At 38.4% G+C, this 18,905-nt stretch overlaps 1 long non-coding RNA gene across 1 annotated transcript; it reads right to left on the bottom strand.

The window, feature by feature from the left end:
- Nucleotides 1-10,115: 10,115 nt before the first annotated feature.
- Nucleotides 10,116-18,718, bottom strand: LOC134139984 (uncharacterized). Its single transcript, XR_009958302.1, has 5 exons — nt 18,489-18,718; nt 15,253-15,353; nt 11,945-12,080; nt 10,472-10,525; nt 10,116-10,310 (listed from the first exon to the last, which is right to left on the bottom strand). It is a non-coding gene; the product is annotated as an uncharacterized LOC134139984 (long non-coding RNA).
- Between the last annotated feature and the right edge of the window lie 187 nt (nt 18,719-18,905).

Consider the following 18,905-nt stretch of genomic DNA (forward strand, 5'->3'; position numbering starts at 1 on the left):
ATTGTACAAAGTGGTAAGACTGTGGAGTTTTTAGGATATTTCCAAACTTTATTACAAAGGAGTCCAAAATATGTACTGCAATTATAAAGACTTTGTAAATAAGGATCTCTTGAAATCCTGTGTCATCAGCCTTCTGCCACCTTTCCACGTCAAGCACAGATCTTTGATCCTCAGTCTTAAAACAAGTTAAAGCACCTGAAGATTGTCTCAAATTGAACTGTCCTGCTAGACCTGTACCACTGCCGCTCTTTATCTAAGAATCTTTTTATGAGTTTCAAGTCAGGTCACCAGAACTCTCAGTTCAAAGAGCAATAGAATCAGCTACCATGCCCTCAAATTACCATGGGAGTTCTTACATCAATGCAGAAGATATCACTCACTAATTCTCAAGTGAACAACAACAGCAAGGGTACAGAAGAAAGCATTAGCTACAACCTCTGCTGATCACCTGATTTGTATTGAAAAGATAATTATATAGTACCCTATTAAAGGCTTCATACAATAGCAGACCTTTGTTTCTTTTTTTTGTTTTAGAGAATGAAGATCAGTCACAGTATGTTATATTTATTCCACGTTCACAGCACAGGGTAACAAGATACTTAAATAAGAAGAGTAGGCTAGCTTAGCTGCCCTTAGCAGGAGTCCATTAAAAAAGAACTGCAGCTGCCATAATGAGGTAACACTTGTATTTAGCAATTCCTGGCTGTAAAATGTATGGAGTTTATTCAGATTTAAACTTTGCAGAGTATGTGCATATATGTTTAAGTTCACAGTTCTCTGTTCTCCAGACAGACCAAGACAACATGGCTGCTTGCCTTCTGCTTGTCCCGTTTTCCAGTTAGGAAAGAAATTGGTTTCTTTTTCAATAATTACAGCTTTTCTGTTAATCCTCTTAGTAAAATAAATATTAATTGATAGATTTGGACTCTGTATGCGGTCACCAATTATGGCTATAAACAGCTACCAAACCTGATGCAGTTCTGCTGTATTTTATGGGATAATTTGTATATTTCAGAATACTTCCAGTATCATCTTGAATTCAAGCTTACCATCAATCCACCAGAATAGGAGGAGAAAGAAAGACAGCAGAACAGCACAAAAATTAGCAGCTATTGCTAAAATCCACAGAAGGAGCCTGGAGGTTGCCTGCTATGTCTGAGAGATGAATTTAGGGGTCTGAGCAGGAAATAGACTGTTGGGGAGGCCAGGTGAAAGACTAGGGGTTGGGAACTGCTACAGCATCATATGAACAACTGAGAGGGTATTACAGATACTGGACCACTTGAGAGTTGAAGGAAGTGTTTTCTAAAAGAATTTTTTTTAGCTGGGCAGGAAGTAAGGAGAGCTGTTTTCTTCTGAATCCCTTCCTCTCATCAGGGCCTCATTATGAGTATTCTTTTCTAACCACGATGTAGTTCAGATTAGAGAAAGAGTTAGATACAATCAGCCATATATAGGAAGTGCTTTAGTAAAAAAATTCTCTATTTCCTGCAACATGGCTAGAGGCATACAAAATTTAGCTGAGAGGTGAGATTTTATGATTGTATTAGCAAATACCTAAGTACCACCAAAGACACACAATACATAAATCACTACTCACAAGTGATTGCAGGAGCAGGAGAAGGGAGGAGCAGAGGTAGAAATTACGACTACACAGCTGTGCTGATGAGTGGAGGACTGTAATCTTGTTCAGAGTAGTAGAAAATTATTCTTCCTCCCCACCTCTTTTTGTACAGATGGAGAAAAAGACTTAGGCACCCATGATGGTTTGTCTCCAAGTAGGCTTCTTTAAATTAGAAATATCTCTGACAGCAGAAATAGAACACTTGATTTTTCATAGGCAAGAATTACTTAAAAACTGTTCTTGCATGTAACAACCTTCTTCTAAAAATATAAAAGGGCATTTATGAAATTGAAGGTACAGTATGAAGGCTCCCACAGTGAAAATATTTAATTTTAAAAGTACTGTTGTGCTTTGTTTTCCAGGTTTAATTATCAAAAACTGCTACTTGAAGGAAAAGAACTTTTCAAATATTAGATCAAATTTTCTCATTTAATAATTCTTTTTCTTAAGAGTTTTTCTTTTCTTCTCATGTTTGCAGCCTTTAATTAGTCTGCTCAGACACAAGCACTATTAGCTAGACTCTGTCACAATAACCCACATTTGGTAGCTAATTACTCCTTGAATACTCTTAAGGCTACCAGCAATTTTAGTACAACTGGCAGCCTGAGGCCCCTAGGAGCTGTTCCAGCAACCAAGAATAGCTGCAACAGAGAGACGGGCCAGCCATGACCCTTTCTCCTCAGCCACAACCTAACATATCTAGTATGCCAAAGGCAAGAGCAACACAGAAATGAAAATATTCCCAAGTGGCTAAATGTGCTCTCTTTACAGTCTTTTTAAACTAATGGAGTAGCATAAAAGGACTACAAGGAAATGGAAAATAAGACCTTTTAAATGTTAAAGCATTGGTAGGACTGCTAATGATTTTTCAAATTTGTTACGTTCCATTAAAACAACAGTTCAAAACACTCGTATGGGATCAGATTCCGACATAAGACTTTTATTCTAGTGTAATTTTATTCTCCGATGCCTCATATTGCAGTAATTTATATCAGTGCAAAATGAGTGTCCAGTGGGTATAAAATGTGGTGACTTGATTTAGTAGCATTTTGTATGTATTTTACACAGGTACAAACAACTTCACAAGGGATACAGCAGTGGAGAATCAAGATCTACAATTTCAGTAAAACAATTCTTGCTGTATATTTGTCTGACATCAGTAGCAGACTAAAATTAACATAAAAATTTAAATAAGAACTTCAGCTTCAAATACTGATACTGTTAATTCAGATTCTGACCCACAACTCCAAAGAGTTTTGCTTTGCAAACTCAGCAGTATTAGGTTTGCAAAAGGAACAGGGGATTCCTCTTAAACAATTTCTCAAGGTTATGAAGGATCTCTTTCTAAGTGTTTTTGTAGCAGTGTCCTCACTGAAGAATTAGATCAAACTAGCTCCACTTTTGCTAATCCCTTCAATTCAGGCCGGTATTCCCATAAATAAAAATAAATAAATAAATAATAATAAAATAAAATAAAATAAAATAAAATAAAATGTTTTCCATCAGATTTTCCAAGGGAATTGACTCTCCTTGCACTGAATGACCACTGATCTGGTGCAAGCAAGCAGTGCCAGTGACTAAGAATGGTTGGGGAAAGAGTAGGATCTGCCCTTCTCACTGTATACTGTTATTCTGGACTAGGCATATCATGAAATTGCACCCATAAAGCCACTCTGGAAACTCTTTTCCACTGAACTGAGGGAACTGAAGGAAATTCCAGAATTGAGGGGAAAATGTTTCAAGATGACAAGCAACCAAGTTAGTAGGTAAGCACAGTGCAGAGTTGGCAACTAAGTTCTTTTAATTTAACCTTTAGCTTATCACTGCTGATGAGCAAACTAGTATCTGTATCTACAGACATGTCAGCATTGCAAAGGTTCACTATACGACAGGCGCTGGGCTCTGAGCAACAGCAATAGCTTAGCTCAGATGTCAGCAGCAACACCACAAAACCCCAAGTTTGATGATACACTGTCTTTGGCAGTGATACTGCCTTAAGATATTTCTAACAATCTTCTGTCTCCCTCCTGCCTATCCCTTGACATTCATATGACTTTTACCAACACAATTGTTTGTGAGCCCACACTGCAAACCTCAGGATTCAGGCTCAGGGAACTAAACAGGCATTCAAGAAATATTCTGAAAAAAAAATCTTGTTGGGTAGTTTAACCTGCATTAGTTTCCTGATTCAGTTCACAGACATCCACATGAACAGCTGTTCTGGCACAGCTGAAAAAATGTCACGAACAAGCAGCTGGCAGTAAAGCTGGGTCCTAGGAATGCTTTAAAACAGGCTGCTGCTGAGAAAAGTGTGCATGGAACAATACCTTTACTGTGTCCATCTTGGCACTGTATGCCTGTGTTTTGGCTAGTTCCAGAGACATGGTTCATGATTTTATGCACTGTTGTTACCTGAGGCACTAGCAATTCTTTCTCAGCATTTGTGAGGGAACTTGCTTGTCCTTCTGTAGGGACTGTAGAAACAAGAGTGTTTTCAGCACCCGAATGAGGTACTGAGTTTCACTGCAAATCACCAGCCTACAAGAAAATACAACTAGAACATCAAATTTGGGTTCTTCTGAGGTATACATGCAAATCTTGACCTATCTACAGCAAAAGATACTCCCCAGCTCAGTTCTTAAGTTGCAGTGATGCTAAGACCATGTCCAAAGCATTGTACAAAATTCACTCATGCTGTCAGAACCAGAAAACTTCCTTAAGTATCTCTGTGGTGTCTTGATTCCTTGCCCTTTATGCTCCTTTAACATCAGAGTTAAAGACTGGAAGAAGGGACAAAATTAATTTGTAAAAGGGCCCTGCTCATAGATCACATACTAGGATAGACAGGTAAGATTGTGGTACAGACAGAATAGATACTGATAAAAAAAAGTTCATAATGAGGGTAGTCAAACACTGGCACAGGTCACCCAAGAGGCGGTGGACTCTCCATCCTTGGAGACACACAGAACAGGACAAAGCCCTGAGTGACTTGATCTCAACCAGCACTGCTCCGAGCCGTAGCTAGAGCAGGTGGCCTCCAGGACCCCTTCATACTAAGTTACTTTATGACTCTGTGACCCAGCAGCACCATGTCCATGACTGTGATGCAGGCTGTGAGTGCAACAGGCAATGTGTCTTAAATTAGACATTGGTAATGCTCAGGGTAGCACCAAATAGCAGTCAAAGCAAACTCCGTATCTATCCTTTTATTACTTATCCATCTTCCCCAGCCCTTCTTTCTTTTGCTCTCCCCTTTCTCCTTTCTTAAAGTATTTCATAAGGTCACTAAAAATTTCTTTCGCTATTTTTATATTCCTGCTCAAGTGCTTAGAAGCAAAACCTGAAAGGTGAAGAGTGCCGTTTCTTTTTCTTTTTTTTTTTTCACAAGCAAAGGAGAAGATGTTGACTTTGTTTTTTCAGTCTCCTTCTAGATAATGGAGCTTTTATGGGGGGTTAGGTTTAGCTCAGTTAGTTAGCACTTGGTGCTAATAATGCCAAGGTTGTGGGTTCGATCCCCGTATGGGCCACTCGCTTGAGGGTTGGAGAAGATGATCTGCAGAGGTCCCTTCCAACCTTACCAATTCTATAATTCTATGTCTTTTCTCACCTCTCCTCTCACATGCTTTGGGAGTTTATGAGATGTCTATAACCCTGATATTGTCAGTAACTGGGGCAGTGGGGAAAATGGGGGCTTGTTTGCTGCACAGGGCTTGTTCTCACTTCTTTAAAATACTGTTCATATAAATAAAGAGCCAACATAAAGCCTGAGATAGGGAAACCAGTATCTTCACTAACAGCAATTCAGGAATTCTTTAACGGGCAAATATCTGATAAGGCCTTGTTTTGTATTGTCAAAAAGCAAGGAAAAATATTCTTATTTACAAGAGCATTGTTATATTCATGTTCTGTAAGGCTGGAAGGCCTTAAAGACCCATTCAAGAATTCAGAAGAAGGTGGTTCTGCTTGGCAATACTACTGTCTTTCTAAAGCATTCTTTGTTTCTGAGGTTTCTTTTTCTATCATCTGTGATCAAGTCCTAAATCAGGTGTGCCATTATCATTGTTGTGCAATAAAATTTGGGAACACAAGACTACCTCTATTTCAGAGACATTAGGTTTCTGTGTACTGAAGAGCTCTGGGAGATATGGTTATACAAGGATTCCTCAGTCACACCATGCTTAGTATCCTCTTCCATATTGTCCATAACCAAAATGAAGAGCTAGTTGACAATGTCTTTTAAGAATGTCATACTGGATTTCAGTTCTGCTGGAAGACCAGCACTTGTTAATTCTCTTCCTTTTGGATATCTTCATGCCTTTTACTTTAATGTGATGCTACAGGATGGTCTACTTGTGCCTCGATGGTAAGTAATCAATTCACTAATTCTCTAAAATTGTTTCAGTGTTTGAATTCTAGGTTTTCCTGTACTTTTGCTTCTTCTATAGAACAAAAAGACTCAGACTCTCAACACAACAGTTGCATAAAGCACAAAGGAGAGTTAAAGCAAAATGCTGAATCCTAGAATGTACATACACAGAAGTAGCAAACCTAGTTGCAAACTAGCATTTTAACATTTAATCCAATTACTGTGATCTCAGAGCAGCAAATAAAACCAGTTGGATGAGGCAAGTGTGGAAGCTATGTAGAGGGCAGCTGGGGGACTATCAAAAATCATTCCTACATAGGTACAGTTACATGCATACCATAATGAAGTAATTTAATAAAAGATGAAATGACTGATGATCTTATAGCTAAAGATTATACTAATTTGTCGTTACTTCATAAGAAATTGCATCATGAGAAACTGCAAACATACTTTTTCTTCCCACTTGGTTTACTGCAAATTACCAAGCTCTATGATTCAAAGACATCTGACCTCCCTTGTGAATATTTGGGCCAAATATATTCAGTAGTTTTCCGGAGTTTCTTTGTTTTAGGATTTGTGAAATTGCCTGAGTCTCCTGAGTCTCTGATCATCCAAAAGAGCCTATCTAGGAGAATGCCTCAGTAACATCTGCTACGAGGTAGCTGGACCCATTCAGTCCCAAGCAGACTGTACTCACTTACTGGAAGACTGTTGCTCCCCTTGTAGGTTGAAGTCATATACACAAACCACATTTTGGAATTAGTATCTGTATATACAGCAAATAGCTATGCACCATCACAGCTTAACTTAGTATATTTTATCAAATTTCTCTTCTAAATGTTTTATATTGCTGGGCTTTTACAAAGCATCACTCTTTACCATATTCAATCCAAAAGCATGTTTTAAGTTATCTTCTCTTCTTTTGTACAGATAGTACTTGAATATACGACAAAAGGATTGCAGTTAAAATAGCACTGCTAGCACAGATTACATCTGAATGGTCATGAGCTCAAGCCTGTATCTAGAGTACACGATGTGAGTGCTTTGTATGGATTGAATAGTGGTACACTGCCAAGAGTCTAGGTTGTTGCTCCACAGGAAACAGTATGAAAATACCAATCTCTCAGTACAATGTGGTCCCACTCCAAGGACAAATATAAGCTTTTAAGAGGTCGTAGCAATGCTATAAATAATAGTATGAGAATCCTGAAAGATGCTTCAGCTCTGCCTGGAATGATTTTGGAAAGTTTCCTGAAATGTATAAAAAGAAATGGAACTTAACTTCTAATTCTCCCAAAAATGCTTTCTTAGCAGAATTACAGTTCCACAAACTCTTAACTACGACCTGCATAATAAGAATTATTGCTGAATGTGTGATGTTCACATGAGACAGATATTATATTCATTGACAATTCCACTATTTAGTGCTCTTACACTTGTAAAAGTTTTATTAGCATAATTCTGCCAGTTAGGAGAACATTTTTATTGATGTTGTTATACCAGCACATGCTTGGTAGAGATGCAATCATACCAGTATATGACTTACACCCCCCAGGACGCATTGTAGCTTTCAGAAGTATTTCTGTATTCATATGACTGCAGCTACTTTAGAATATCTTCTTCTACTTTAACTTGTTCCTTGGGTTGGATGTATAGATACGTTCTTACCTTTTGTCTGTCTTGAATAATCCTTCTTCCGGTTTACACCACACTGTCATCCCCTTTTGCCAGGCCTACTGTATGCTCCTAGTTCCACTTGCTTCATCACGCTGTTCAGTTTGGAGAGAAATTTTTTTAGTGGCAACAGCACTCTTCATAATCTTTGCTGTTTTTCAGTTACAATAATTCCATGGGCTGGTCCACCATGCACCCATTTATACTGTTGTTCTGGCACAGTGGAGACTGCAGTGTAGAAGCAGAAATGAGTAGCCATGGTTGCTTATGCTGGGTTAAGCAGCACTGCCATTGACTACTTAGTCACAGAATCAGTTAGAATCCCTGGCCAAAAACAAGCACTAATGCAGTTAATTCAAAAATTCTGGTGGAACTAAATGAACAAAATTAACAAAATTCCAACAAAATCTGTAATAACCTCGGCCAATCATATATTAAAGCCAGCATCACCTGTATACACCTACTAATGGATTTGGCCCGTAGACTTGAGAGGAAATCTCAAAAATGTCTTCACCTCTAATAACTACTGACACGACAATTCATCTTCAGAATGAAATCTTCGGAACAAAAATATCCGTAATACGCTCAGTAGATGCATATTTAAAAGAAGGCAAATGGAGGAAAGCACGAAATCAAATCTTTCCCCTTTCATAATATGGGCCTGAACCTAATCCCATCATTTGAAGAATTATGTTCCTCGTATTCATTGTGACTTGCTTTTTCCCATCTCATTATTTACATGTATATATGAGTACATTTGGGATTTCTATACAAACCATATTCTGAAGAATTTCTATTATTTGCCTAAGGTATAAAATGTAATTTGAATTGACTCTCCTCTTGTTTCCCTCTGAGGAAAAATCGTCAGTCTGTTTACAGCTAATCAGCTATACACATGCTGCAACTTGAAAAAGATTTGTCTAAGGACTGTGCAGGGTTTACAGCATATTAAGGTGGTACGCTATCATTCTGTGAGATAGCAAATACCTTCAAGAAATAATTTTGCACCAGGAAAGTTCCTGTCAGATGAGATATTGTTTGTTTGTACGACTCTAACTTTATGCTGGATCAGGTATAATTTATTCTCCCCCAACTGACAGAAAGCTGGCATAAAGTCTGAATAAACACTGTAACATATGCTCACTAATTTGATAAAAATGCAGTTGTGTGCTCACGCCAATACAGATCAAATTTTTACTGCTAGGAAATTCAGCAGAGCACAGATTTGATATTACTGAATGCAGAATGAAGCCCTATATTGCTCCTTTTTTCTGCATATTAATTGATTTTTAATTTACTTTATTATGTGCATGAAAAAAGAGCACAGGTTTGTTTGAAATCTCACTGCCAAATACTTGTGTGAAGTGAGCCTACCATAGTGTAACAGTCCTCCAAACTGGGACAAACACGATCTCCAGACAGCATGAGCTCAGGTGCAAAGTAGAAATTTTTGTATTTTATTTTATCTCTTTGCAGCCACTAGAACAGGCTACTCTGATTTTCAACAGCACCAGCTTTATGTCTGAATTTGCACTGTCTGCATAGCCAGAGATTCAGCCCAAATTCCTACTGAAAGTACATATTTGGCTGCTGTTACCATCGCAGAAAAAAAACTGATCTCATTGAAAATAGGTATTAACAGGAAACTCCCCAAATTCCTAGTTGTGTTACAGACAAGCTCTCTCATTCTGACTCTTCACAGGCCATTTCTGTTTAATACCCCCCAGCTTCCAGTTCTAACAAACTGATTTTTAAATTAGAATATTGCCTTGCTTCCTTGGAAGATGGATTTCCCATTTAGTTTCAGTCTCACTCTGGTCATTATTCAAACTGAAATGGAAGGAGATTAGGATGAAAAGAGCTAAAATATGGATGCATACACACTGAGCCTGTTTTTCCAGTGTCTTGTGTTTTACTTAGTCATATACACCTCTGCTAGGTGAGTGGAAAACACAAGCCAAAGTCTGCTATTCCAATTTGTTAGTATTATATACTCACTTTCAACAGGTTTTAATGAAAGAAATGCAAGGTACTCCAGTCTAACTCACTTATTGATATAACATCTGAAAATCTTCCAGGAATGTATCACAGCAAGTAAAGATTTAATAGAAAGGTGAACTTTAAAAGACTTCAGTCCCTTCCCACTCTCCTGCTCTCCCCTTGGTAGCACAGCCTAGCCTGGCAGATATAACGCTGCCCATAAAATACAGTAGCAACTACATGACTGAGCAGCTCTGCGATTCTCAGTATAGTTGCACCTGACCACCGACTGAATAATGTCATCATCATCTGCTACAGCTATGGTGGTCTTTACCTCTAAGTCTCTTCCAAGAGGAAGGAGGCAAAACATGTGCAATGGAGCGTTTTGTTTACACAGCATTTTATTTTGTTTTGTTTACTGTTTTCCCTTTTTGTGGCAGTACAGAATAAAGCTTAATGTCCTTATATATAAATAAAATGAAACACAAATTGAAATGAGAGAACTAGTTGATATTACCCCTTATGAAAATGTTTCCTATAAAATATAAAGAATCCGGCTCACCTGTTCTAATGTCTTTCAGTGACAATTATATCTGCCTGTTTATCAGCTTTACAGCTGCTTTTTATAAGTTAAGTAGAAACTCTGAATTTAGCCTCATTATCAGACTGATGTGTAAGGTCAAGGAAACAGAATCATAACACAAGATTTACATTCCTCTTCTTTCCACTTATCCTTTAAATCATTAAATATTTTAATGTATTTATCATATGCAAAATAAATATATTCCTTTCATGCCACAAGATGTTGGTTACTTCCAAAAGGATACGATTTTCTCTCCCCACATATGTCTTGTCTTCATAATCTAGCATAAGGAATATTCCTGAAAAGAAAGCTGCCTTTTAGAGATGCTTCCAGATTGTGCTGGTGGCCATATGCTCATAATTTAGCTTCCCAAAAGATTGAGGGGCTGCATTAACCACAAGAAATGTAACTCTTTAATTCTGAATAACTTGAGTAAGTCGATCTCATCTATGTCAAAAACATTGCTGAACCATGGCAAGCGGTGACAAGCTATTGGACACACTGGAACTGTATTGAGAACCAGTGACATTGCTTATGAAGTTGTATGGTTACAAGTTGCTAACATACTCTGAGAATCCTCATATATCACATATAATATCCTGACATTAGTTAGGAAGCAAGTCCCAGAGGGTGGGAGGTCTTCACAGAAGTATCAGCTATGTTCTTAGCCACTGCAGAATTGTACAAGTATTTGAAAAGTAGGATGACACTTCCTCTAATATTACAAATAGTTTAAGCAATCTTCATGTGAAATACTTCATTTTCCACACTACCTTTCTGTTTTTCAAATAAAAGTGATGATTTTGTTAGGATTTGGATTCTGTAAACTTTCGCTGTCAGTTGGCTTCGGCTGACTCACATCACTGGTAAGCACCCATACCTTGGTATTGACCACATAGTAAGAAATTAGGAAGACTAACATTAGGGAAACTATATGCATTCAAATGCATTCAGATGAGGGCATTTTAGGCAGAAATTCACTACTAATATAAGGGTGATTTTTGCTTAGTAAAATGCTCTAGATAATGTCATGCAGGTACACTACAAGGCTTTACAGAAGCCTGTTAAACTCCTGGGGTCAGGAGTCTATAAATTTGTATGGTTGTATAGTGCTGGATTAATTGTATGGATTGCATGGAATGAGAGTTGATTAATTTTTTGAATTCAATTCAATTTAATTATTAATCACAGTGTGTGCTTGTTGGTGAGCATGGATGCCATTGTATTTGATCTTGTAGACTACTTGCTTTATTCTTCACAAAACTTTCTGGCATCACTGCCAGTTCCCATTATGACTAAGTGGAAAACCAGTGCCTAAATAAACAAAGAACTTAATTAACATTAGAAACATATATAAGGAAATGTTTAAGAACAGTACTATCCAACCTTCTGTCAACTAGCAAAAAAAAAAGTTTTTAACTACCTACTGCAGCTTGGCACAGCAAGTGCAAACTAAAGCTGAAGTGAAATCTGTGAACATAAAAATGCATGCATCATTATGCTCTGTCTGCTGCATCCTTTTATTTATCATTTTATGTGTTCAGTGCTATACTATACAGGCTGTTACTCAGGGACTGCCTCATTAGTCTTTCCACAATCTGTACCTGTATAAGAATTCTTGATACTGGAAACTATTCACTATCCTTCTAACACGGACCTTATTTCCTAGTATCTTCTTATGCTCTTAATCTGTTCTTATCCCTTGTTCCTGTTGTACCTGCAGTATAAGAATCTGGTGTTTCTCTTCTTTTCAATCTCCACAATGATGCCACTAGGAAGAAGATGCACTTGTTTGCATTCTGTAGCAATGGCCTTGCTCAGTCTCCTAATTGGCCTTTCCATACTGAGAGTGTCTGCAAAATGAGAGAATTCATTAATTATACATACTTTTAGGAGTTAAAAAATTAATTCCCTTGCTTAGCTTCTTTGTGATGAAGGCCGCATCTTAAAAATTTTAACATTTTGGTTATACTGTCTTTCTAAGCAAGATGGTGTTCTATTCCAGTAATTAATTTCTTCAGCCAACAAAAAGGAGATTTTTAAGAGCCTGCTGATAATTCTATGCATCAGTGAATGTGAATGTTAATTACAGAAATGACCCAGCAAAGTTCACCTTATTAAACTGACAATTGACTAAAATTCTGGTAAGCACTGCATATTAGAAAAGGGCTAAGGCAATGGAGCTGCTGAAGTAATTCCTGTTATCTGATAAGCATAAACTGGTTACATTCTGTACCTTCCTCGTCAGAAAGTGGAAAAAGAGAGGGTAAAAATTGAAAAGCATGGACTTTGCTTCAGAAGGCTTCAGCAGTTTATCTCGTCATTACGAACATTTGCCAAAGAGCTGAGGTTGCATGTCTGCACAGTTTCCATCAAAAAGAAAAAAAGAAAGAAAGAAAGAAAATAAAGACTCACAAGGACAAACTTACTTTTGGTAACTTTTTAACCTTGACATATTTTCTTCAATGAAGAGGACACCTATCATTGGTAGCGTATATTATGGCCTAACTTTATTTCAGTTTTCTACTGTGTATAAATGAAGTAGCTTGACAGATTATGAGAGCACATTACAGAAAAGGCATCTAATCTTACGAAATATGATCAGGTAAGTCCACTTAAAGCCACTAAGTCACTATTATGACACATTTAGCCCCTGGTTGCATATTTACCATTTTTCCCCTCAATAATCATGTGGACTTTGGGATGGAAGAAAGGCAATAAACTACTGCATAAGCTGCTTAAGTGGCTTTTGCCCTTAACAGAAGCTGATCTTTCCAGGGAAACCAACACAGTAACAGATATGGCTAAAAAACGTATACTGGCTCGAAACACTGGTTCTTCCACTTTTATCCTGCAGGGATACCTATGATTTCCTTGCTGAAATCTCCTAGGACAGCTAGCAGACCAGTTTCTGACATGAGTGTTCAGGCTCACTGGAAAGTCGAGGCTCTGTAGTTGCCCTAGAAGTCTCTGTGTAAAGTAAGCCTCCTACTAGAAAAATGTGGCAATGGGAGGTAGAATACACACTCCTGAGGCCTTCCCCAGAGAAGTATTGAAAACATAGGCACTGCTGGACCTCTGATTGATATCCTTTGACTTTTAATACAGCCACTTGCTTTTACTTCAGCCTTGTAACTTGGTTTTTTAAACGCTGAACTGAGCCACCTGCCTTGAAACCTAAGATTAACAGTGGCTATTTCCTGGGGGCAGGTTTAGCTGAGTTGGTTAGAGTGTGGTGCTGCTAATGCCAAGGTTGTGAGTTCAGTCCCCATACAGGGCTATGCTGAGGGTTGGACTAGATGACCTCCAGAGGTCCCTTCCAACCTCACCATTCTATGATTCTACTGTGGCCAAAACTGGGGTGTGTAATCATTTCCCCATGGTATTTACCAAATGCAGGCGTGCTATTCTGGTCTGCTACTAAATATTTACAGTACATCTTTGACTTGACAAAACAGGTAATTTGGCATTCAGCCTGAACAGCAGCCTGGAATAGTCCATAAGGATATTAGTGATTAAAGATTGAATAGAGTATAAGACGTCCCAAAGACTTAATGAAACAGAGGTGGAAAGACAGGAACGTCAGCAGTAGCCTGCTTCTGTTTGAGATCTTTAATACGCAGCTAGCAGTATTGTGCATCAACACTAACATTTATAGATAGAAAAGCAGTTGAGGTAGATACCTACAGATAATCCAGCAAAGCCTGATTCGATGCCTATGCTTAACCAAGGAAATTACCACAGCGGTTTTTAATGTAAGTGATACCATGCTATGGGACATATCACTAGGACAAATGCATGAATATCTTATACAGATACTCCTAAGACAGAATCAGAATGCAAAACTGAAATTGAATCAGAATGTATCAACTGAAATTGAGCTACGTGTCCATGTTAGTAGCATTTCCCATAAAAAGAAATACCAGCTCTTTAAAATCGACTCAAGATTACTTATATTCTTAAATTTGTGAAATTGAAGCCTGTGGAAAGCACTTATTGACTTTACAGGATTTAAACTACATCATTGCACTGATAAACATAATCTTGTTACTTAAGCACTTGTTTTGCCAGTGTTCTGCCCGCTGTGGGAAAAGTCATACCTGTATGGTCAAGAACTGAGTATGGAAATGCTAAAATTATTTCCAGTTACACATTACAGCAGTTCAACTGATTCTCTGACTGTAATTCTATGATACATACATTATTTCAATATCTATAGGTGCCCTTCACTATTACAATACTCAAAAAGTAAGTTATGGTTGATGGATTGCAGCTGTGAGACGAAGAGAAGGCCTTGCAAGGCAAGAACACCTGTGTAGTCAACCTGAGCTCAAGAACTGCAGTTTACCAACAAAGAGTCTGCTTCTCACCCCTCTAGGCAGTCTCATCCCTAGGCTCCTTGCTATATCCTTGTGCCTGAGCAATACACTTTTTTTCTCTCTTCTTCGTGTTCCCTTATGGAGACCTGATGAAGAATCTTTTTCTGCAGCTCTTATGTAGTGTCTGTATTTTCTGCAGATACATGCCACAACACTACAAAGCTATATAATCTAATAGGCCCTGGAATTTAATATTTGTCTTGTAATTATCTACAGCCAAATACGAAAATTTAACAACTTAGTGTAGGAGTGTGCCCTATTTATACTGAAAATCTATCTAGTTGCTTACAGGTAGCTATGCCCAAAAGCCTGCTGTCTGTATACTTTCTCTGCTGTTTCACTTCAGCTTAATTATTGCAGTTCTGAAGCTACCCTTTGAAAACACAGCTGCATACATATAGTTGCAAATATCTCATGCCAGCTGACTTGTTAAAAACCTGCACGGGCTAATGAAACACAGTGGCATATTTTATTGAAAATATATCTCTAGTATGCAAGTCAGTACTACTGACTAGACCAGATTTTGAATAACATGTGCCAGAACTGCTGCAGGACCAAGAGCTAGAAGCCAGAGGAACTTGAGAGACCCATCTTTGAAAGAGAGCAGCTCCTAGTTCAAGCTGAGCTCTATGTTCAGCAGACCTACCTCTGGCTCTGAGGCAAGGCATCACCAGTCAGCCAGACAGTCAACACTTGGCTGGTGCCCACAGCTTTCTTCTGGTTCCAGTCTGGCCTTCTGAGACTTTTCTGTGAAACGTACCATTAGACAAAGATTATAACTTACGACCAAAATCAAACTATTTTGTTAGAGATTAATCTAGTTTATTTTCTGTGATATTATGACTAGACTCTTCAGATATCACACTTTTACAAAGACTAAGACATATTAGTAGGTCTTTTTTTTTCTAACAGAAAAGTGTTAGGGGATTATTTCATGTGTGTAACAAACAAAACAGGTAGCAACCGATTTATTGTGAAATTCTTAAAGGAAAGTAGTGAGACTGAGGATAAAGACAAATAGTAAGCAATAACATAACACACAATGCAGAACAGAGACAGCTCTATATTGAAAAAGAAAACATATATTGAAAGACACTGAACATCTAAAGCTGTCAAGCGAATAATTTAAAAGTTAAAAAATGCATTTTTTTCACTGTCGCTAGACTAAATCGTGTCACATACGGCAGAGAGATTTCTATGGAAGTTAATGGCTATTAACCACCAAGATCTGAGTACAAACAGTAACAATAAGTGAAATTGTATATGAATATAGAAATAAATTATTCACTTTACAGGTATTCTTTAACCTCTGTTAGGTAAAAAAAATCTGTAAAATCAAATAATTGTACAAGAATGACAAAAACTACTCAGCAATAACATACGCAATTAAAAACTTGGCAATATTCCTTTATATATGGTTATAAAGGGCTTGGCAAGCCCTGTATTTGCAGACCTCACTAAATTCTTTATGAGAAACTGATATGCAAGTATTCCTACCTTGTTTGCTGTTCAATTCAAATCTGAACAAGTGAATTTACCAATTAGAATTTGTAAAGATACCTAAGCTTTTTTCACAGATAATCTAGAGATTTTCCATCCATTCCTCTGTTCATATTGGTGCAATTAGCCCACTTACAGACACAGTTATATACTTTAGCAATACTTAGGCTCCTCAGTAATGGATCAGGATCCATGACAGCTGGCTGTCAAACAGGTCAAATTGCTGCTACCAAAATAACAACCATTAAATGTACATAAGGAACACCCACAAGCAACGCAGTAATGGTAAGAGACTTCTGTGGACCCCTTACCAGTCGTAGGATGGTTTATAGAACATAAATTTTTACACTTTACAGGTTGAGACTTATCATCTCAGCAAAACAAAAAGAGATGGTCAGGCAAAGAATAAAACACTGGAAAGTCATAGCTGAGAAACAGTAAACTTCCCTGGCAGTTAAAACAAATAGCAGGGTAACAAAATTTGATTGAAGTTAACACTAGCTTGCTCTAAGACAGGAAGGCAACATTTGCTTGCTGTATTTGTGTCAGTGCTGATTTATACCTGCGATCAGACAATAAAAGTGCCTCTGTCTTGAAACTCTGCTCTTTTGGCGTTGAAGGTCCCTGCAGATGCACTGAGACTTCAACTTTCTTGGCACTTCATATCTGGGCCTGGGTACAGCATACCACTAATGAGATGGCAACCAGCTAGTTTTTCTTCAGTGTGGAACCCATGCATTTTCAGTGTTAAGATTTCTTTCTGCTAAGTTATTCAGAAAAATTCTAATTACATATGTTATTTGTGTTACATGTTTTCTAACTGATCTGGTTATTTTCCAGTACTTGATCCAAGTAAAAGTCTTTTACATTTGGTCTTTCAAATTATTTCATTTCCTTAGGGCGGATTCCTGGAACTCCTCTTGCTTTTCAGCTCCCATGTGCAGATCAACAAGAGCCACTGTTTTGCTGTACTTGATCCAAGGCTTACAGAAGTAAATTGGAAGTATTTTAGTCAAGCCCAGGTAGCATTAATATAATCTCTAAGGGGGAAATCAGAACAGACAGATCAAGGCTAAACCACACTAATTTCTGAAAAAAAAAATCCTTTCAAAATACAGTAGCACAACACACTAATGCAGTGGGAAATGGTATGTCTTCAGAGATGTCTGGAATAATCTAACCAGTCAGTAAGAATTCGGAGATAAGATCTTGGTAGGACATCTGGGTAAAAGTACTTTACATCTCTTACTACTTTTTTTTGTTTTCTAAACTCCATCTTTAAAATGCAAGGGAAATTAAGAGAACATACTAAAATGTTGTGGAAATTCTAATTCGAACTAATTATAACTTCATTCTAATTTGAACATGACGGAAGGAAATCTAGAGGTAAGAGTGCAACTCCACCTTTTTCTGACCAGCAGTGTACCTGTGCCGAAAGAGTCCAAACATTTTACAATTCTCTGATAAAAACTGTTGCTAACTACAAACAATGTGATTTGTTGAGAAAAAAAGACTTTCTTAATACTGGAGAGTTTGTTTATAAATTATTAAATATAGCTTGTTTGCACGATAAACAAAGTCAGAAGGAAGAGAAATAATATTTTAATTGTAGGTCTTCTAATGGCAAGAACTTCATCCTGTTTCCTTACAGAGGTAGTCATTACTGAACTAGCTCAGAAGGTAGATTAAACTAATTAAAAATTATACAGGGTGTTGAAAATTCAAAGTTTTATGTCAATGCTAAGCATTATTGGTGCTATTCTCTAAGAGGCCGAGTTTCTTGTGTTGTCCACCTGCCTTTGCAAAGACATTGGCATTTTCCAACTTCTGTGACGGAGTTGTGAAATTGTGAATTATTTCTAATGTTATTAGGAAGGGATGCCTCAACGCCACATAGTTGTGTGCAGTAATAATATTCATCAGGTCCAAAGTACTCCCTGTATCATGTCCCAACTCTAATGGGAGCGAATGAGACTCCTTGTATTCTCTAGGGCCAGTTATACAATCGCAGAGTGGCTCTTCATCCGATGAGACAGTCTGTTTTTTTTTTTTTCTGTGAATACATTCTCAAGATGAGAGGAACAGAGGCGCTAAATGCTGCCCAAGTCTTTCTTTTCTCTATAAAGACATGCTCTTATTGTGATGACTTAAATGCACTGCCTCCTTGTAAAATCATAAAGCTTCTATAGTCTTGATCATGGTATAACTAAGCAAGCTCATTCCTGAGCACGGGTTGTACTTAACAAGATATATTAAAATAAAACGCCACCTATGTGCTGTCACGGCTGGATTTTACAGCACAAAGAGTAACTAGGGTCTTAGCCTGCTACTAGCCATCACCCTGTTTTCTAGCAGCAAAAAAAACCAGACGGGCATATTTACCCCAAGCAGTGAAGCACACCAAGCAGATCCTTGAGCTACCTCCAAAGCTCTCCCTCTAAGCCTGGCTGCTTTGTCATCTCGGGCACACCTGCGCTCACTTAAACAAACCGCTTTCGGGAGCGAGCCCTGGGCCTTTGCACAGAGCTCTGCGCAGACGTGTCACTTGCTCAACAACCGCTGAACGGCCGCTGCATAACGTGGCGCCACCACGCTGGCCAGCGCCGCCGGCCTTCGCCCCCTTCTCCCACGGCGGCTCCACGGCGCTCCCGCGCTGCCCTCAGAGGCTGCGGCCGGGCCAGCCGCCGTGCCGAGCCCGGCGGCCGGCCCGCGCCGCGCTCCGCCTTTCCTATCGCGGGCTGGGGCGGGGGGGGCGGGGGGGGCGGGAGGGAGGAGGGGAGGCGGCTGCGGCACGGGGCT

This window comes from Rhea pennata, chromosome 4, assembly GCF_028389875.1.
Source record: "Rhea pennata isolate bPtePen1 chromosome 4, bPtePen1.pri, whole genome shotgun sequence".
Taxonomy (NCBI): Eukaryota; Metazoa; Chordata; class Aves; order Rheiformes; family Rheidae; genus Rhea; species Rhea pennata.